A 22598-nucleotide genomic window follows, 5' to 3' on the forward strand; every position below is an offset into this window, starting at 1 on the left:
ACAAAAAATACCGGTGTGGGGGAGGGGGGGGGGCGGGGGCGAGGGTGAAGCCTCAGAGTCCCTTATGAACTCTGGAATTAGTCAATTATCTTTCGTCGAACAGAATAATTGAGCTAAGTTAGTGCTGTAAAAACATTCAAGATTGAAATTGCATGTTTGATTATGGCGGATTATGCCCGGATAAGGGGGGGGGGGGGGGGGTAGGGGATTTTCCAGATTTTCTCCGTCTTCTTGATAAATGTCATGACCGATTTTCACCAAACTTGGCATATATCATATTTACGGCGATATAATCTTTATTTCTTAAAATGAACCCCACCCCCATCCTCATCGTAAACTGTAGTCTTTTTGTTTTAATCTTCTTGTTGAACCGAAGAAGATTAAGGAAGAGAAGAAGAGCTAATTTAGTGCTCTTAAAGACAGTAATTACTGAAATGTCATGTTTGATTATGGCGGATCCAGGGGTGCCCTGATCGGGTGGGGGCTGAGGGGGAGGAGGGGACTTTCCGCATTTACTGCATCTTCTTGATAAATCTCTGACGGATTTTCACCAAACATGGCAGATAGCATCTTTACTGTGATACAATCTTTATTTGTGACCCTGCATCACAATACCAACAAAAAGCTGCAAGACCTGAATGTTTAGTTAAGGGCAGATTCTGAAAGCGCAGACTCTAAGCTTTAATGATGTATGTCGCGATTCACATGGACTCTCCTAACCTCTTTGAAAGAAAGAACATACTCTGGAAAAGTGTGAACAGAGAACAGAGGCTCTAAAGTTCAGGGTCTATTCAAGCGTTTACTCTTTACCAAGCTGTGTGTGCTAGCAGTGTGATGACTGAGACAAACAACAAGATGTAAACCACCGGAGCAACAACAATGAAGTGATTATCAAATTAAGTCGGAATAAGGTCTGTATGTCAGCACGTTCTGTCTATGATTAATGCCAACTTTCAAAGCAGTAGCATTATGCTTTCAAAAGTTATTCGAGTCAAAATGAAGAATGTCCGAAGAATGTCCGAAAAGAAATTGCATAACAAGTACTGCCAAAATATGTTTAACGTGATTGAATTTAACATTTTACACGTTCAAACTCATTTCTGATATTCAATCTGGAATTATCACTTTTCGTCAAGCTTGCTGTCGGACCCATTGGACTTTTTGAAAAGTGTGGAGGTTATAAGCTTTATGACTCTTGGACTGCCTACTATCGTCATGTACATACAGGGAATGAATAATTAGTTTTAAGAATGACTCATAATATAAGTTCTTTAGGTCCGGGTAAAAGGAAGTATGAAACTTAACCTGTTGGATACATTAGGCTTTGTGCTCCATCAGGTTCATCTCGTCTTTCATGGTTCTTACTTATTGGCTGATGAAATGTCTTAAAAAGGACACAAAAGGGTTACAGCGCTTCGATTGAAGATCAATATATAACTTTTCAAACACAATATGACGCGAGAAGCACGCTAGATATGCTTACTTTGACGCGGCTGCCCTTTCAAAATGCAGACTTTCTGGAGGATCGCTACACAAGTAACGCACCGATGACGCCGTGCACCATGATGGGGAAAACCCACAAAACAAGGACATGGTTACGTTGATAAACCATGCAACGGAATAAATCGCGTTGGCACTAGTTTCATTCATTGATTAATATAAAGAGGAACAAGCAATCAGTGTGTAGCTGCAGAAAAACAAACAAACAAACAAACCTCTAATGACACTACTAGTTAAACAGCTGCCGCAACGCCGACCTATTTGTTCTCATATTTGAACATTGTATTGTCTTGTGGAGATTGCGTGTAGGGCAGTTAAATGAGTCAAGTATGATATGGGCAATTCCGTAAATACGGATGTACATTTCACAGCCTTTAAAGGTAGGGGATACCTTTTACAGACCTCCCAAAATGGAGCAAAACATTAAATATGAACCTCAGGGGACTTGCTTAGGCCACTGCTTAGAAATTTGGAAGTCAACAGTTATCTAAAATTTGAATAATGCACAAAACTCAACTACTCAGTAGTTCTGTGTGTCAGCAACACTTAAGCCTTTTTGTTGCATTCATCTGTATTTGTGATCTATAAACACAAATCTAAAACTACAAGAGCTGATGTAATAACATATAGAGTATGTGGCAAGAATGTATATAGAAATGTTTGCAAGTGTTGATGAACTTTCTTCACAAAATATACATGATGGACATACATGCAGTACATGGGTCTGCAAAGGTAGCCTAGTAATGTACTGGAATTTACGGTGAGCCCCGAAAACAATTCAATTCAAAATCTAACGGTCAAAAAAATGTACTAAATGTTACCTCTCATTTTCAATACTTTATGGGAGTTTCTAAAATGATGCTCTCTTCAACATACCACTGTATTTATACAGCTCTTCATTTAAGGCGTGCAAATGGGATTCCCTACCTTTAATGAAGTTTGAAAAAAAAAATATTATTAAGACAAGTTTTTTCCTACCAAAAGATGTACCTCTATGAAAAGAAAACATTCACATAAAATTTTGGGGCAACACCCTTCCTGTGACCTTCAAAAAGTGGGAAAACACCCTCTGGTTGGACGTACACAAATGGACGCTGTTTTCCAATCTCTTGATTTCAAATAAAAATTTCTGTGATTCATTCAGATTTTTTCTTCAAACTCAGGTATGACTGTAAGAAGGAGATGTCAAATGATAGTAAGGTACTAAAATCAAGCTTTGTTTATTCATTCATATGGAGATATTCTACGTTTTATTATCGTGACGGGCGTACACGGTTGGACGTACAATTTGTCCGTGGTGGACGTACATGTATTATGGAAATTGAGCATTTTTATCATATTGTAACCACAATTAACTATCACTCTCTTAAATATGAGCTGGCATTTATCAAAAAGAAATATACAAGCCAAGGTAATTTTTTCTTTGCATTTCCTTGTTTTTCCATCTTATCATACATTTTTTTTTGTATTGCTATAAATTTTAGAAGCCATCGCTCAATATGTCCTTAACATACCAAAGAAAACTAAGCCAGAGTAAAAATTTTAACAATTCTCCTCATATAGTAACTCATTTAAGGCAATATCTATATTAAAATGGGGGGGGGGGTCAAAAGACAAACAAGTTATCATGATATATGGATTTTATATCTTCGACGACATCATGTACGTACTACATGAGAGTTGCGACATACAAACACTGAGCAAACGGTTGCAAAAGAAAATGAAAAAGAATAGGTAAATGTACATGTATACCTAAAAAGGACTGACAGTGTGACTTAGATTAATACTTTCATATACAATAGTTTTAATTCAAGTCGTGATGTGTATACAAGAATGTACATGTAATCATACACATGAAAAACTATAGTAGGAGTGATGTATACAGTAAGTAAGCAGAATATAAGAGGTAACCCGAGTGTAATATCAGGCTTAAACCTGGAAACAACAGAAAGTTGAAATACTACTAAAAAGTCTTAAACTACAGTTAGAACTAGCATATAAGTATCCAGTGGCGGGTTATTATACAAAAGTAAAGTTCATGTACATTATCACATGTATAACGTACAAAAAGAGCATTTCATATGATAAAAATTAAACAATGTTTCAGAAAAAAAAACACAGTTTAAGCAAAACATACCTTGTTTCTTAAATATTGGAATTACAGCCATGCATGATTGTAATACTCTCCTTAAGAGCAGTTTTTTTTTTTTTTTTTACATGAATGGACTGTATATTGACTTTGTATGATTACTAATACTATGGATAATCACGATTGAATGAATGCATAAAACAGTCTGTTAATTTACCAACAATTAATGTCTGTAAAGAACTTTGCAAAGTCTGGGGAGGAAACACCAAACCATAAGAAGCTGAATGGATTCATACATACATGTAGTTGTTGGAACATTTGAGGAGTTGAGATAATTTGCCTCTTACTTCCATGCATATAAATGTTATTTTCCCCTTGCAAAATCAAAATAAAGTGGTTGAATTAGCCATCATCCAGCAAAGTGTTACAGTATATATTTGACTTCCTCCTGTAATTGGAAACAATAAGCCTAGAATGTGAAACTGAATTGACCCCTACTTCCAGCAACTACAGGTGCTGCTATTTTTGGACATCTTTTTTGAGGTAGAATATCTGATATGGTGGCTCTGGCCATCTCCAGAATCCCCCTGTTGGGTGCATGACAGTGACCTTTACATCAGCATTGTTTGCCCCAAATTCCATGACTTCTCCAGGGAAGGATTCGCCTTGGTAATCTACCAACACCCAGTCTCCAATGTTTATTTCTAGGTCTTTGCTCTCCTCGTCTGATGTTTCAGACAGATCCATATGTATCATTTATACTGTCAAGCGAATCATCTTGCTCGGTCTCTTCTCTTATTCGCACATGTCTGTAGTCTTGCGCGCCTGAAACTTCGCTGACGAGCAAATGAAATGTCAAATAACTTCTTTAAGACAGTTCATCATCCTGCAGTGGCCCATTCATTTGGCCATACACGTTTTTAGTTTTACTCCACTTTTTCTGTCCATTCAAATTCCTTAGTGTATTTTGTGAAACCCTACAAACGTCTCCTTTGTCCCTTCATTGATATACGATCTTGACCACCAAACTCCACCAGCTTATCTGGTGTGTCATTTTTCTTTCATAGAATATCTCGACTTAATTATCATCACATCATCATCCAAACACAATTCAACCAACAACAACACACACACACACACCTTTCATAACAATTTATTTCCCACAATCCCAAACAATGTCACATACATTACCTAAAAAAAAAAAAAAAAAAAAAAAAAAAAAAAAAAAAAAAAAAAACTCTTCCTTTTTTCACTAAAGCCCAAACTTTTATGACTGAAGAAAGTTTAGACAGCTAAATTCCAGTTCCATTCTAATTAGTGACTAATGAACTAATTAATCTGCCCTGTAACAATTTTGACCATCTCTCCAGTCATTGTCAACAAAGGAGAACAATTATACAAGATGCTTAGGCAAATTGAAATGGGGAAATGAGAGCTATATACACCGTGATGGACGTACAAATTAGGTGCGGTTGGACGTACAAAAAAAGTGTACGTCCAACCGCTCATTAATAACTTAATTAACAGGAGTGAAAACAAAATTTTGTGACAAGTATGTAGATACCCTAAAGCTTATTTAGCATTGACATTATAACATCAGTTGAATACTTTGTCTTTCTGAAATCTTAAAACTAGTTTTTTTTTTTTTTTTTTTGTGACGGACGTACACGAACGTATGTGTAATGCAATTAAGTGGCAATTAGTCATTAAAAGAAAATTAAATCAAAAGTGAAATATTGCATTTATAAGAGATGGATATAAACTACTTTTACCATAAAGAAAGAAACAATTCCATGAAGTCAGTTCTGGAAATACAGAAAAAATGTCAGGTATACCTTGTGTTAAAAAAAAAAAATACAATTATCTGAAATGTCTCAATAAACTGAGGCATGATGACCTTGACCTTGGTCATACCTAATTGAAAGTCACAAATTTGGACAATTCATTGTCTCAGCTTTCAAATGATGTGCAACTTAGGTTTAGCCTATGAGTTTTGAAATTTCACCCTGAGGTTGTCACATATGGAATTGCCCATATGCAAACAGAATTATTGTGTGAAATTGGTTTGGATTGATAATAATGATAATATGGGATCGGTGATTGCCCCTTGACACCAACCCCCCCCCCCCCCCAATCGACCTGATCCACGGTCACCTAATGTGACCGTGTTATGAAAACCAAAAAACAAAGTCGCATGCCCTGATTTTACGCTAGAACTCAAAATAGGTAAACGGTTCAACCTGGTCAAAATTTTTTTCACATTTTCTTGACGTGCAATTTGTTTTTCTGCATCAATAGTGTTTCGGGTTATCGAATAAATGGGAAATCATGTTTTTAGCATTTTTTCAAACATTCTTTGTAGAACGGTGTGATTAGGTTTGACTTTAGAGACCTTTTTTTATTTCCTAGAAACCCTTTACACACGCTTCAATGTTAATAACTCTTGAAATAATTATTCTACTGCTTTAAATGTTGGTATTATTAATTAATAGAATTTGTTGACAGAGCATGCTTAATTGTAGTTCAATTGTAGGATGGAGAGCGATTGCAATTGCTCGCTTTAGCCTTCGGCTCATGTGAGGTAAAAAAAATAAAAATTAATACGAAAAAAAAATGATAAAACAAAATGTCTGGCAACATCTTGTTGGTTTCTGGGTGCCGGGTCACATAAACCGTATAGACGTTTAAAGATTGTATTTGGGTTACCTCGCTGCAAAGATATGAGGAAAAGAAAAAAAAAAATGACGGCCAATATTATATTCCAATATTCAAGGAGAACCTTTGGTTTATACACCTACGACCTTCTTGCAAAGTTATGAACAAGAAAACGGGGAATGGCACCACAGACAGTGACTTTTGGACGCTATCTGTGTGTGTGTGTGTTTTTTTTTTTCTCTCTCTCTCTTTTCTTTACATGGATCAGATGCCTATGACATCTCGAAACCGGTTTAGAAACCCTTTACACACTATTCAATGTTAATAACTCTTGAAATAATGATTCTACTGCCTTAAATGTTGGTATTATTAATTAATAGACTTTGTTGACAGAGCATGCTTAATTGCACTTCAATTGTAGGATGGAGAGCGATTGCAATAGCTCGCTTTAGCCTTCGGCTCATGTGAGGTAAAAAAAAATAAAAATTAATAAGAAAAAAAAATAATAAAAAAAAAAAACATGTCTGGCAACATCTTGTTGGTTTCTGGGTGCCTGGTCACATAAACCGTATAGACGTTTGAAGATTGTATTTGGGTTACCTCGCTGCAAAGATATGAGGAAAAGAAAAAAAAAATGACGGCCAATATTATATTCCGATATTCAAGGAGAACCTTTGGTTTATACACCTACGACCTTCTTGCAAAGTTATTAACAAGAAAACGGGGAATGGCACCACTTTTGGACGCTATCTGTGTGTGTGTGTGTGTGTTTTCTCTCTCTCTTTTCCTTGCATGGATCAGATGCCTATGACATCTCGAAACAGGTTTAGCCACTTCCAATTCAATTAGATTTAATGTGTCGTAGTGAGGTGTCGTTGAAGTTGAAATTTCACTTGTGTTAATTGCGAAATACAGCGCAAATATGCTAAAAACCTGTTCATATTAAATCCATTAACCGAGGGCTCAACAGTTGCTACTTAATTCTCTGCTGGCCAATTCGGGCAACTTAAATCTTTACGTTTTGTTGCTCCCCCCCCCCCCCCCCCACCTAAGAAATAATATAAATGAATAAATAAATAAATTAATGTAGTGGCCTGAAACGAGAACCCCCTCCCAAAAAAAAACAAAAACAAAAACAAAAACAAAAACAAAAACAAAAACAAAAACAAAAACAAAAACAAAACAAAACAAAACAAACAAACAAACAAAACAAACAAAAACAAACAAAAACAAACAAAAACAAACAAACAAACAAACAAAACAAAACAACAAGAAAAAAATAAACATAGCAATCCTTCTGAACTAGAAGTGCCCAACCGGGCCTCCAAAATAATATAGCCTTTTAGAAAATTTGGTGGCCGGACTTTGATAATTAGTGGCCCCGGGTCACTGCTAATGTCGAGCAATCATCCCATGTATGAGCATCGTAAATGAGAAGCAAACACAACTCGAGTTACCAAGTAAACAGTCACCTTGAAGGCATTTAATAGAACGCAGCTACGGACCAGATAACCAGCAGTGCCATGCATAGAATAATCCTACAGTCACCACGAGGTGGCGCTATGTAACAAGCTTGAATTGTAACATTGGCAATCATTAACAACACTGGCGTGATTGCCCTTCTTCTTTACTCTTTTGTTTTTCACCTGAATAATAATGAGAATATAAAAGCTCTACAGTACTTGAGCTTAACAAACCATTATCTTTAAAATGAATAAGGGTGTGAACTTTTTTAACATACAAGTAGTTGCACTGTTCATGACCTATGATACTTTCAAGAGTAAACTGCCAAGAACTATAATAGGTTGGCTTATAAAAACACTAAGCTAACACCTGAAAATAATAATTACACTAGCATCTGCCTTAGACACCAAGAGTGTAATCATAAAAAAAACGTATTAGGTACATTTAACAATAACACCAGATACGCATCCCACCATCAGTTCATCTCGTCAACGTTAACGAAAACAAGAACAATCACGAATTGTTACAAGCATATAACCATCACATCATATTAATACCTCTCCCAGACATGCTGACATGTATTTCTCAGACATGCTGACATTTCATATCAATCAGGCCTGAGTCATACAGGCATGATTGATATGAAACATAACGTTCAGCAAAAACAACCGGTTTGACAATCATGTACAACCTGATAGGACAAGCTAGGATGGCATAAAATAAGAAGCTCCTACAAAGGCATTAACTTACACAGCATAAACACAATTATAAAATGATATGAATGTTCATGTGGGGACACAGGAAATACACATATTATCTATGTATCATAAAATAGAATTACATATGCACGTAGCAGAGAACATTGAAAGTTACGAGTAAAGGTGCAATTAGGGACAAGCAGTATGAGTAGCTATTCATAACACTAAAGATGTAAGTATAGAAGGGTAACTGGAAGATATTAAGAAGATGAGGATAAGTGGTAGAGATAAACCTGGTATTACACTCAGAAACAAGAGGGCGTATGCACCCACCAGAAATATAAGCATCACAATGTTATGCATAGCACAAAGGGGCAAATCACTGAGACATAAGCATGCAGGGTGACTTTAAAATAATACACCTATAGAACATATCCACGACTAAATTGTAGTACAGAGAACATACCAAGACAGCCAAGGTAGAGACAAAGATAAACAGGAATGTCATACAAATACGAACTGGTAGAAATGAAGAATAAACATGATACGAGTACAGAGTAAAAAAAAAAAAAAAAACGCCTGTTTGGGACACCTCAGAAAAAAAATAAAATATAGTTAATAGGGACATAATGTAATAAACCAGATAGGGGGAATTGAAATAACATATGTGGCACCGAAATAACATAGCTATACCAGTTTATAAGAGGAGTATGAATACTCGATGAGTGAAGGGGGCCATTAGTCTGAGGTAGCCAGCAGTTCACACACAAAAAAAAAACAAAATATATCATTGATTAATACATCAAATAATCATCAAACCTAAGTGGAAGGCGTCGGGAGCGCTGAGGGCGCCCAGTGGGGGTCACATGTGTGGGGGGACAACCTGGACTGTTAATAGTCGGAGCAGTGGGGGCAGGTTCCTGGGGCAGAGGGGGAAGGGGGGCTTCAAGAGGGGGTTCCTGCAGGGGGACACACGGGACATCTGGCCCAGGAGGCAATGAGAGTTCCTGTGGAATGTCTCTGCAGGTGTCTTGGGGGGAGCAAATCTCGCTCGTCGTCTGGGGGAAGCAAGTCTGTCTCATCGTCGTCAGACATCTGGTGCTGGGGAGGAGCCACAAGGGGAACAGGGACCCTCATGCATTGCAATGTCTTTACACGATATGACGACTTTCTGAGCTGAGAGCCACCTCATAAATGAGAAGCAGACACAAATCGAGTTTCCGAGTAAACAGTCACCTTGAAGGCATTTAATAGAACGCAGCTTCAGACCAGATAACCAGCAGTGCCATGCATAGAATAATCATACAGTCACCACGAGGAGGCGCTAAGTAACAAGCTTGAATTGTAACATTGACAATCATTAACAACACTGGCGCATGATACTCCTCACCTGTGTAACATAGGAGGCATAAACCTCGCACAAAGCACCCGCTATAACACTGGGTACTTGACAATGTGTGTCTTCACGGTATGATGTAGCCTGTACAGATCACGTCTATTCACCTTTTGGGTCTTCTTTTCACAAGCCACAAAGCTCAACTTCACACCTTGGTAACACAACATTTGCTATCATGAAACAAACACATGTATAAATTAGATATAATAGATCTAATCTTTTACAGTGTAACGATATGACCCTTGTTATTAACCATCTTATAATGGTGTGACACTTGACATTTCATACTCCCACCCCTTTCACATGTAACACCTTTCTCTAACCTTCTTCTATGTATACATGTGCGACTTACAATGCCAATTTGCTCTCTGCTCAATAACGAAAAAAAATGCGATTTTTTACACACATACACACCAAACACACATACACACACACAGACAAACCACTACCACTGCACAACCACAACACATAGGCCTACACACAAGATTCCACATATATTATCATACTCTAAACCCATACTCAACACATACCATGTAGCCCCCCCCCCCCCCCAACACACACTCATACACTTCACTTTCATCCTACTGACCCCACTTAACAAGCATAACACAGGAACACCCACCCCAGCCACACAATATCGTAGTGCATCTTAGCATGATCTTATGCAGCTTGAAGAACACGACCGACGACAGTTTGTGCAGCTGCGTTTCATTTTACGTGCGCGAAATGTCGCCATTGAGGTCAACAATTGGGAACTGCACGAGCAGCACAATTTGTCGCCGGCGACAAATATGCAGAGACGACAATCTGTGCCGTCACTCCCTTTAAAAAAAAAAAAAAAAAAAAAAAACCACAAAAAAAAAAAAAAAAAAAACCAAAAAACAAAAAACGTCGCCCACGTAACTGTTGTGGCGAGCTGGCGCGAGCTAGGATGCTGTTCATGGGATATTGCATGTACCTTGGCGTACGGCGAATGAGGTACCGATAATATAGGGCCGTTGTAAGGTGCACACTTGCCAACATGATTGCAGGGGCGGATCCAGGGAGGACCGCAACCGGCACACGCCCCCCCCCCCCCTTTTTTGTTGAAACAAAAGAAATAAAAAGAAAAAATGGGGGGAGGGGTGGGTGCGCCCCCCCCCCCTTTAATTTTTTAAGCGCACCCCCTCTTTACGGAATTCCTGGATCCGCCCCTGTGATTGCGACAATTTGAGCACATGGAGCTTTATTCCAACCACAACTGCAAAGTTAATTTGCTCGCCACGCAATTAATGTCCCTGGGGTACGGGACACTGCTGCACCCTTTTCAGCGTATAGTCATGCGACAATACCGACACTCTTATGTGTACGCTAACGTACACTGCAATAACATGGATTTCAGCTTCTACGTTAGTAGCAAATACAAGAATGTAACATTATGAAGTCTCTCGCTAACCACAGCGTTCGAGCAATGATTTCACCCGCTGTCCATCATATCAATAGTGTACAATATTATAAACTAGGTATAGGCCTGCTACTATCATACAATACGTGATTAGTTCAGTGTACATGAAAAAAAAATAATTTGACATTACCTTTCAGCTCTCTGAACACATAAAAATGAAAGTTCAGTGTAATGGCGGGCAATCGTCAGACAATTGGGTGCACAGCTCAAGGGCCTCACGAGACAAACTGTACACACTGTAGATACAACGCAATGCACTGCAAAATGCGATCCAGCGGAAGGGGATTTCTGCTGGGGATTCCCCGCTGTAGCTTGAGATTTCTTCATTGATGAAGCGGCGGAGAGACCTGAGTGCGCAAAGTAGCACACTGAAGCAATGTCCTTCGTGCTGTTTCATATTATTTTGTAAGTGTAATCATGCGTTTGTTTCCTGCTATATGGGCCTACGCCCTAAATATGCTTTCTCGTTATTTCTTTCTTTCCGTACATATTTCTTTTTTTTTTATATCGATTATCTGTAAAACTAGACTAGTAGCTTATATTATAATTTTTTCGTAGTACGAAAGATTTATTCAAATTCTAACGGTCAATTTATCTAAACAAATAAAGACCCTCTTGAGTTCAAAATTTACAGGAGGTTTCCAAATAGTGTTTTTTCGATACCTAAGTGTTCTCACCAATTATTCAAAATTTTCATGCAAAAGGGACTGGCTGTCTTTAACACTTTAAATTTACGTTACTTCTATGTCATGATTTATGGGTGGTACGACTTTTTTAAATAGTTATCACTCAACTATGAAGTCAGTATGACGTCATTTCTAAAATCAAATCCTCGACCACATCTCTTTAACGGAATGAAAAATTCCTGTGAAATTCAAAGGTCATAACAAGAATTCAAATTGATCTGGACACTAGTAAAAACGCGAATAGGCTCGTTTTAAAATTTTAGGCCTAAAATGCTCCAATCATTTTTTCTTCTTTTTTTTTTTCTTTTTTGCATCCGTTTCAGGCCATTACCATTAGACCGATTCGAGCGACTGCTCATGGAAGTGCGCCCTCTACAGGCGCCGCCATTACTGGGGGCTTCTTTTTAGTTTACATATAGTGTGCATCTTCTGGTTTTTCTTGTTGATGCATTAGCGAACAGTCCGATCGAAGTCTTTTTGTTGCTGAAGACAAATGCCACAGATAGCATATAGCACAAACAGATTGTACTCTTTGAAAATCTCGTCATAGGAGTGACATCATTTTGCAAAAAGTATCTGAACTTCATGGAGTTTCAAACATGCCAACGCTCTAACATAGCTGAAAATACGTAATCACGTGGAGCTCGTTCTTGAATAAACTGCTTTCATGTACAATGTTTTTGTAATAATGAAACTCATTGAATATGAATTGTACTGTGTCACATTGTTTCTTATTACTCCTAGAACAATTAGTTGTTTGAGGATGACAGATTGATTTAATCAAGTCATGACTGGTGACAAAATTATGTGTCAGTTGATGATTGTCTTTATTGGATGTATACAGTTTTTACATGATGGTATGACAGCTGTGATGTCAGTAACATTATCAAGAGTAATGACTAATGTCGATAGGAAAGACGGTAATGTGATTGATATGTCTACATGTTAACTACAACCAACCATGCATTACTCAACATCATCAGGACTGAGAAAATTTCCTTATTTACACATTGAAATTTGTTTTTTTTTTTTTTTAAAGTAGGAAGAACAAACATTGACATGGAAATATTGGTTTAAAAGTGTCAACTTACATTGAAAACAAGAATCGACGTACACTATCTACTCTGTCCTCCTTTCCCCCATTCTTTACTTCTTTCAGTATTTTTGATCAACTTTTCTCTTTATCCTTCTTTATACCCCCGCCAAACGAAGTTTGAAGGGGGTATATAGGAATCAGCGGACGGGCGGTCGGGCGGTCGGGCGGTCGGGCGGTCGGGCGGTCGGTCGGTCGGTCGGTCGGGCGGTCGGTCCGTTGCAAATCTTGCGTCGCGAACTACTTCCTCAGTTTTCAACCGATTCCCATAAAACTTGGCACAGATGTGTGCCTTGGGTTGTAGATGTGCAAGACGTATTTTTTGACAGTACCCAAAAGTACGTTGCCATGGTAACGGCATATTATGGGCAAAAATGGGTACAAATCTTGCGTCGCGAACTCCTCCCACAGTTTTTGATCAATTTTTATGAAATTAGGTACAGATGTTCATCTGAATATGTTAATGTGCAAGACACATATTTCCGCAGTGGCAAAAAGTGCGTTGCCATGGTAACGGCATGTTATTGGTAAAATATAGGGCAAAATGCTTCATGGCAAAACTGCTTCATCAGTGTTCTTCCAATTCTCATGGAATTCATATTGAATGTTTGTCTTAGGATATAGGTCAGCATGACACATTTCTTGACAGTGACAAAAAGTATGTTGCCATGGTAACAGCTCACATATTATGAGCCAAAATGATGGAAAATTTTGTGTTGCAAACTACTTCCTCAGTTTTTGCCCAATTTCCATGAAACTTGGTACAGATGTGTGCCTTTGGTTGTAGATGTGCAAGACGCATTTTTCGACAGTACCCGAAAGTACGTTGCCATGGTAACGGCATATATAATGGCAGAAGATCAAGGAAAGATCTTGCGGATTTAACTACTTCCTCAGTTTTTTGACCAAAGCTTATGAAATGTTGTTTTGACCAAAGCTTATGAAATGTTGTTTGGTGGGGGTATAACCAGTCGCTGTAGCGACATTTCTAGTTTTCTTTTAACATATATATCCATCTCTATCATCTCTTTTTTTTCTCTCTCTTTGTACATGTATATATTTTTTTCTACTCTGTCCTTTCCCCCAAATCATCTCTGTCTGCATATTTTCTGATTGACTCTTCTTTCCTTCTTCATCCCTCTCCTCTTCTCTATTGGTCTACCTACTCTACCTACTTTCTCTGTCTGTTTTATTTTTATTTCTGTTTCCTCTTTTTCTCCTTCAAAAACACCCGCAAACACAAAAATTCATACATTGGCTGCACACAAATACATGTTAAGATGAACAGGGCGCGGACAGGGTAGAAATAGTACAGTGTCATCACAATTTATGAAATTAACTTGAAAATCACTTGAAGTTGATTGTATATTGGACTGTTTGCCCCACAGTTTTGAAATGTGAAAATCCCAAATTCTGAAATAAATATTTCAGAAAAAAAAAGGAAATACAGATTTAGTGAATAATATATTCACGGCATCTCAGTTAAACAGTGTATTTCTATCTAAAGGTCCACATTAACACCAATTTGATTTGAATGAACTCATTGGCATACTGTCCGTGTTACGCTTATCACTGTTTTGAAAACTATGCAAAACTTCAAAATACAATAGCATTCTTATTTCACATCCAGTTTTGATGCAAATTTCCACAGTTATGTTTGTTTGATTTTATTTTGTTCATTCAAATCAACTTGATGTAGAGGTGGAATTGGCCTTTAAGTTAAACTATAGATGTACACTTCAAATCTCTTTAAACTATTACTCGAGCAATCCCAAAATTTGACAAAGTCAGAATAAGGGTTGACCTTGCTATAATAGAGAACATAATAGTATGTAGAAGTGGAGGTGTTTAAGGAATTGGTTTGTGATTGATCCCATTTTTGAAAATCTGAGACATTTGGCCACATATGCTATTTGAAAGTCTGGTGTGGTGCACAAATGAAACCTTCATAACATTTTAGCATCCATCTTGATATTCATCATTAATGTCCATGGAAATTTCTTCCTCAATTGCAACCTCACTTTGACTTTCCCTTGACAAAGTTCCCTCACTTATCAGAAGGGGTAAGTTGTAAGTTGTAAGTTGTAAGTTGCATAACCCAGCACAAACAATTAAAATGTTATCAACATTTTGAGCCGTTCCTGGAATTACACTTCTCAAAATCTTGAAGCACTTCAGGAGTCGAATAGCCCTCTCTACATGGATTCGTACATTGGCCATTCTTCTCGTTTCCGTAACACTTTGTTCAGGTAGACGTCTGTCTTTACACCCTTTTGTAACCGCTGGAATTGATAATTCTGCCCCAGGTGGCAGAATATCTGTGATGGTATACCCTCTGTCGGCAAGGACTTCATCTCCTGGCAATAAATGTTCACCAAATCCACTACTTTGAAGATGAAAGTGACACTTACCCTTCCACCGAAGAGTTTAGAAACAAAGGCTGCAAAGCCAATTGGGGCTATACAATACAGCGCCCTGTAGGTATTGTGGCTTTTGTAATTCTGTGCCCTTTTTTTTCGATTAAGATGGTCTCTGTACAAATATTTCGGTATAGTCTATAATACATGTGGGTTTTTATTCGGCAAGAAGCAAAGCTTTGAGGTCGAATTCTTGCCAAAGTGTCACGTGCTGGCCAGAAGATTAAGTTGGTTTTCACATACTTGGCAATTATTGTTAACCACGTAGAAAATACTGCGCATGATTTGGTTCTAGAGATTAAGAATCTTGTGCCAAGGTCAGTAGACATAAAGTCAAGTCGAAGTCTCATAAGAACAAGCCAAATCTGATCACGCACATCAATTTGGAAATTTGGTACAGATGACAAAGTCATGAGGAGAGCATTGACAAACTAATTAACACAGCTTTACTCAGTCATGTGTAAAACTTGACAACACCATCACTCATCTTTGTTATCGATACTTCAGGACAATGATCTGTTTGTGCTGCTTTAGACTTTACATTTCACGATTGATCTTCCATTGCATAGCTGTGATCATGTAGAGTGACATCTTTCCACTGAAAAAAAATAATTATTCATCTGAAGTGTATCTGTCTGCACAGAGTTGCGGTTTATCCCCTTGTCTCTCTCATCATCATCATGCTCTTCAATGTGCTGTTCAACATCAGCTGCCATGTTTGTCGTTTTGGTTGGAGTACGTTGTTTTGGTTGGTCCTCAAGAATACATAAATCATAAACGATTAAAACACTGGTTTTCATGTCACTGTTATTCTCTGCCAGACAATTCATTTTACATTCATTAATATTAAGACGTTGAAAAAAAAATGCTGGACTTATTTCAAAACTTTGACCACCCCAAATTTAATGGTAACACCATGTAACAATATACAACAATAACATTACATGTTGCGTGAAAATGATAGACCTACTCTAATTAAGTGCTCATTCTACCTAAAATGATACTCATGTGGCTGCAGAACAGTATTTTACAACGTATGCATACAGCTGAACAATTACATGTAAAAATATCTAGTTATTACATTTCCTGAAAAAATAAAATGCTTTTGTATTGAAATGAGTCAATAACGTCTAGCAGTAGGCCCTACTGTGTATAACCAATCAACTAACATAGTTCTTGTGGCCCAGACACCTGCCTGGATACGGATGATCAGCAGTTGATTTTCCATCTTTGAAGTGAACTAAACACACCTGCCGGGGAGAAAAGTTACAGGAACCAACAGATAAGTTCTGCAAATGCGTTTAAAGTTCATGACAATGACATGTAATGTAATAATCTCACACTCAATGTTCTACAATTAATTTCTGTTCAACTCATTTCACTTTTTGGTAGAAAAATGATCAAATTCATGGTGAACAATTTGGTCTAGTAGTAAAAGTAGAAGCAGAATTACCTTTTCAAACCATTTTACACAGTATGATTGAGGGTACCACCTATCATCACCCTAAGGATCTGCAGCTTATTTATTCCAAAAGCATCGAACAAATTCGCCTACGTATTGCAGTTTCGAATATCATTACCATCCTGTTGATTCTGGATCTCCTTAGTGAAATAAAGCCATTTTAGTGCGTGCAATGTATTTTTCTTAGTGCGACTTAATTAGGGTACCTCAACATCGGAACCCTTCCCTCCATAGGAAATTCACATGAATTCACAGACGGTCATGCATTGTGTTCGCAATTTACTAAACGGATGTGTACTGTAACTCAACCGTGTTTAGTTTAGTTTGTTAGTTTGCTTATGAGCTTGTTTTTTTCCTGTCTTCGTTATTATTATTATAATTGCATATGTCCCATAATCCCATGCATCCCTTTTCGTTTAATATGCCAACAACTATAGGTACCCTGCCGATACGTGTTATGGTCGCATTGGTCTTGTACCTAACCCCGGGGCGCTCCTTGTACACAGTTATGTATACTGTGGGCTACGCGTTGGGGCTGGTCGCAGTGTTATAATAGGTCTTACAACTCCAATCATACATCTGGAAACCTGAATTCATCTTTTATCTACATCTAGAAAACATATAATAGATGCACACTTGAAGAGTGCTTACTGGTAGATCTAAGGCCTGGACCTATACAGTAGCTATACATGATGTACTTAGTTTAATATTCTAACTGGATTATCTTTTATCTTGTCGAAGCGGTTTCAATGTGCTTGACACTGGAAACACTGCCCATAATTAAGTTTAATTTGAGAACGATAATATTCAATTTTAGGTTGCATTTTATAAAGTAGTCGTCTAAGGCATAGTTGGACAACTCAAGCTCACCCTGCTGTTGGCTTTAGGAATAAAATTCTAGCGATTCATATTCTTCAACCATTCCTGAAGTTTTGCAGTAGTGCATTTCAGCTGAAGCTCCGTTTGGAAATCTATGCATTCGGTAAGGCTGTGAGCACTCACACTCATCGTGAGTCAAAGGAGAATGAAGTTCACACACCGATAGTTTCAATCTTCTAGGTTCTTGCTATTGTTTGTGCATAGTGTTTCCCTGTTTCTTGCTTCGCTGTTTTCATTGCAGATTAAAGCTATTTCGTCCAACAAAACAATCACGAGTGCACAACAATGTAAACCAGCAGGGGAAGACTCCTGTGTGCACGCCGATCATCGTGGTTGGTATACGGTCCTGTATTGTACCAACAATGAGCGGGGAACGGGCCGCTGCGCTGCTAAGGCCCCCATCTCACTAGAAAGGCGACCATGGCGACCATGGTGATCTGTGACGATTTAACAAATCGTGGCGCGATCGCCGTCCGTCTCCATTTTTGGCCTTCAAGGCGATTACACTACGCTTTCTTCACGCTCAACCATGCGCTGTAGGCGATAGCGCCACGATGATAATACGACTCTGTCACGTTGTTGCCGCGTTTCCAGGCCGACGGGACGCGCTGCTTCTGCGATTGTACCGACTGTGTTGCGATATTTGTACGCTTATCAAGACCTCGCTACAACAGTGATACGATCGGAGCGACAGTGATACGTTCACGCCGGGCTCATGCTACGATCTCAAGCGATCGGGGTATAAAATGTGTTTCATGATTGAATTTCTTCACGCAAATTTCAGTGTCAAATTAACATGGATATGCCGAATATGGTTCTACCCTTACATCTAAGCATTCTAGAACACACCAGTTAGAACCTGATGTGAAATTGCACTATAAGTTAAGTCATCCATTCAATTAAAAGGGTAAAACGTGTATGATATTAAAGAACCGGCTTACGAGCAAACTACAAATTGTATCCTAGAATGAGACAATTTTATGAAGATATATGTGAAAAGATTACAACTTATTTACTTTCATTGTCTTGCAATGGTTATACGTATGACAAACAAACAATTAAATAAACAGAGCAGATTCGTACCGAGTGTACGTGGAAAAAGTGAATTTTATACGTTTTTCTCCATGTCCACCTTCCTTGTCTGTGCATCACTTTCTAGCGTTCATGGTTGGTTCCTGTTACGTAATACTGTAGGGGCCTACAAGTGGAAATTTTCATGGGCGATGGGAGCCGCTTTTGATGCGCTTGAGTTACGCTTTGCGCGATGCTACCACAGAACTCTTACACACAGTTCCGTGGATGCTACCCCGTCAAAGCTACGAATGTGGCGCTTTTAATGCGCTCGTGAGGCGATTGTGATACGCTCTAAAACAACGGCGATCGGTCGCGACCTTGCTACGGAAGTTTTGGACATGTTCAAAATTCCCGTAGCGAGGTCGCCTACCAAGGCGATGGTGACGATCCTTCGCGCTTCTGAACCGCTCAAGATACGATGGGGAAAATTTAAAGATTAAAAGATTTAAAATTGACTTTTGATGATCGTAGCGGAATCGCCGTCTAGTGAGATGGGGGTATAACTAGCAAATCGCTCACTCGTTCACTTTCCTTCTGCTGCTATGGAGAAGCCCCCCCCCCCCCCCCCCCGTACTGGCGGCGTTATGGCGCCGCCAACAACTGAAAGGATAAAAAGTCACCGAAACCGAATCGGTCTATATATAGCACAAAAGTAACTCGCGCTTACGCGCGCGCGCACATGCGCATGCGCAGGTCGTTTGCAATCAAAATTTCATTTTTTTTCAGGAATCAGATGCTTATAACATTTTGAAATAGGTTTACCAAGTTTCAACGGTTGCACGTCACGAGACCGACACCCACACATCCCACAAGTCATACAGCTCACAAGTCATACAGAAAACGAGTCATACAGCTCACAAGTCATACAGCCCATGAGTTCGACACTAAGCCAACAAGGACCACAAGACCGACGGGTTACGTGTTGTATCTGTCGAACTCAGTCTACTTAGTGTCGAACTCATGGGCTTTATTTGCCTAGTGTCGAACTCACGGGCTGTATGATTCGTGAGCTGTATGACTCATGGACGTGTTTTTAATGTAAAACTCGTGGGCCGTGTGACTCGTGGGTATCGGTCTAGTGGGATGACCCCGTTTCAACTCAATTTGACTTGATATGTCTTCAGGCGGACCATTTAAATTTAAAATGATGCGTGCGTTGCTACCTCGTGACCTCATCGATACTAAGAAAGCAGAGCTGAACGAAAAAAAAAAAACTTACCTTGAATGAGATCCATAACAGAAAACAGAACCTGCTCATTTATTTTTTTTATTTGATTTGTTTTATTTCTGCATTCAGTCAGATAAAACTTGAATACAAATTTTAAAAAGTACAAAGACAAAGAATAGCAAGTGCAGTGATATAAATCGATAACAGTACACAAATAGACACACATAGGTGATTGCATTGAGCAGTGTATATATATATATATACAGAAACATTAAAAAAAGGATATATGTGACCCTGCACCTCAAAACAAACAAAAAGTCGCCAGACATGAATTTTTACTTAAGACAATATTCTGAAAGAGCAGACTTTAAGCTTTAAAATGGTGTATAACTCAAATCAAATTGACTCTCCTAACCTATCTAAATGTTGGAAAGAAAGCACAAACTCAGGAAAAGTGTGAACTGAGAAAAGAGGCTCTGAAGTACAGTGTCAATTCAAGCGCTTAATCTTTACCAAACCGTACTGGCTGTGCGATGAATGGGACAAAAACAGGAAGTAAACCACCAGAGTAACAACAATGAAAGGATTATCAGATTAAACTGAAATTAAGCGTGCCTCATTAACACATTCTGTCCATAATTAATGCCAACTTCAAAGCAATTGTTGGCAGTAGCGCTATCCTTTCAAAAGTTATTAGAGTTGAAAGTGAAGAGTGTGGACAAGGTTTTTCAGAAATGAAAAAGGGATTCTAAAGACACACCTAATCACACTATTCTACCAAAAATGTTCGAGATAAACTGCTAAAAAACACACTTTCCTGCCCGTTTTATGATACCAAACTTTAGCATAATGCAAAAGAAGACCTGCTCTTTCAGAAAATATGAAAAAGTCAAGTTCGGCTGGGTTGACCCATTTCACTTATTTTCAGTCCTCACACAAAATCAGTGTGTGTGACTTTATGTTCGTTTTGAGGTACACGGTCACATATACAGGATTTTTTCGTAAATAACAGAGATCATTGAATGCAGGAGACCACCATCGTAAGCGATTAAGCTTGAAATGGAGGAATGTTTTAACTTAACCGAACGAATTCATTCTTAACACCGTCAGTTAAGTCTTCAGCAGCTTCCTGAACATTGCCAGGAAGGATGCCTCCTCCATACCGCTCATCAACGTCCATCGCCTACCCACGTCGAACCATGGTACCCCAGACTCGGAGCCCCAGCCGCCTGCAATAATCGTTAGACTCGCTCGCATGCTGGACAGAGACAAGCTTCTGTATGCCTGCGACCATAGTCTGCAACAGCACAATCAACCTTGTAGAGCCCACAAATGTCAAAATCGACTGCTGGTGTCAAAATAACCACAAATGTCACAACATAGATGTTACAGACAATTTTCACACGAGAATTTTATCAATATGTTACGAAACTTACCTTTTTTAGATATTGTAGATGATACCGATCCGAATCACGCTATAAAAAGGTGGTATAAATTGTATATGACAGCTGTCAATGAACACGCTCCCCTGAAGAGGAAGCGCCTTAGGTCAAAGTTATGTCCGTGGGTGACTGGTGACTTGATAGACACCATGAATAAGCGTGACTGGTACTACAAGATGTCTAAAAAAGCAAGCAGCCCACAAAACTCTCATTTCTGGCTCATGTATAAATCCCTGAGGAATGAAATTTCCACTAAAATCAAGGAAGCCAAAAATGATTACATAAATGCTTTATTAAGGGAAAATGGTGGTACTCCGAACGCCATGTGGAAAACATTAAAGCTTATTTCATCATCGAAGAATGAAAATCAAATTAAGCTTGAGTTAAATGGTGAAGAAGTGTTTGATGCAGAAGAAATAGCTCAGCAATTCAATGATTACTTTGTAAATTCTGTTGATATGTTGTTTAATCCAACAAACTTTGATATCCGTGAAAATAGCGGTGGTAATAATGAGTTTTGTAATGAAAGGGCTCTTGGTTATGTTCCCCCTGACATCTCATTTGATCTCCCTGATGTGACAGATGATTTTATTGTTAATGAAATCAACCGTATTCCAGTTAAAAAAGCCGCTGGTCCTGACGATGTTTCTACAAAATTATTGAAATATGCTTGCAATGCCCCGAATGTAATTCAAAGCTTAACGCATATTCTTAATTTATCTTTGGACCAGGGTGAATTTTTGGAAGATTGGAAAATTGCACGAGTCCAACCCATACACAAAGCCGGAAGTAAATCAAGTGTTGAAAATTATCGACCTGTTTCATTATTATCAATATTGTCTAAGATACTAGAAAAAATTGTTAATGTATCATTTCAAGATTATTTGATCGGAAACAAGGTATTATCAGATAGACAGTTCGGTTTCCGACCTAATCATTCGTACGAAACCGCCTCTCTTTGTATGGTTGATCAGTGGTCTCGGAATGTAGATCACGGATACGTAAATGGTGTTGCATTTATTGACATGAGAAAAGCTTTTGATGCAGTAAACCACGAAATATTGTTACTGAAATTGAAGTCTGTAGGTTGCACAAATAGAAGTGTACGATGGTTTACTTCATATTTGAAAG

General features: G+C 38.4%; 1 protein-coding gene across 1 annotated transcript in view; it reads right to left on the reverse strand.

The window, feature by feature from the left end:
• LOC139720257 (ATP-binding cassette sub-family C member 10-like) overlaps positions 1 to 11512 on the reverse strand; it is a 70922-nt gene extending 59410 nt beyond the window's left edge. Inside the window, exon 1 of the mRNA XM_071631621.1 lies at positions 11377 to 11512. The gene's annotated coding sequence lies outside the window, so the exon portion shown is untranslated. The remainder of the gene's footprint in view (positions 1 to 11376) is intronic.
• Positions 11513 to 22598: the final 11086 nt, after the last annotated feature.

This window comes from Diadema antillarum, unplaced genomic scaffold, assembly GCF_040938485.1.
Source record: "Diadema antillarum isolate AM-2024a unplaced genomic scaffold, OU_Dant_1.0 scf00000125, whole genome shotgun sequence".
Classification (NCBI taxonomy): domain Eukaryota; kingdom Metazoa; phylum Echinodermata; class Echinoidea; order Diadematoida; family Diadematidae; genus Diadema; species Diadema antillarum.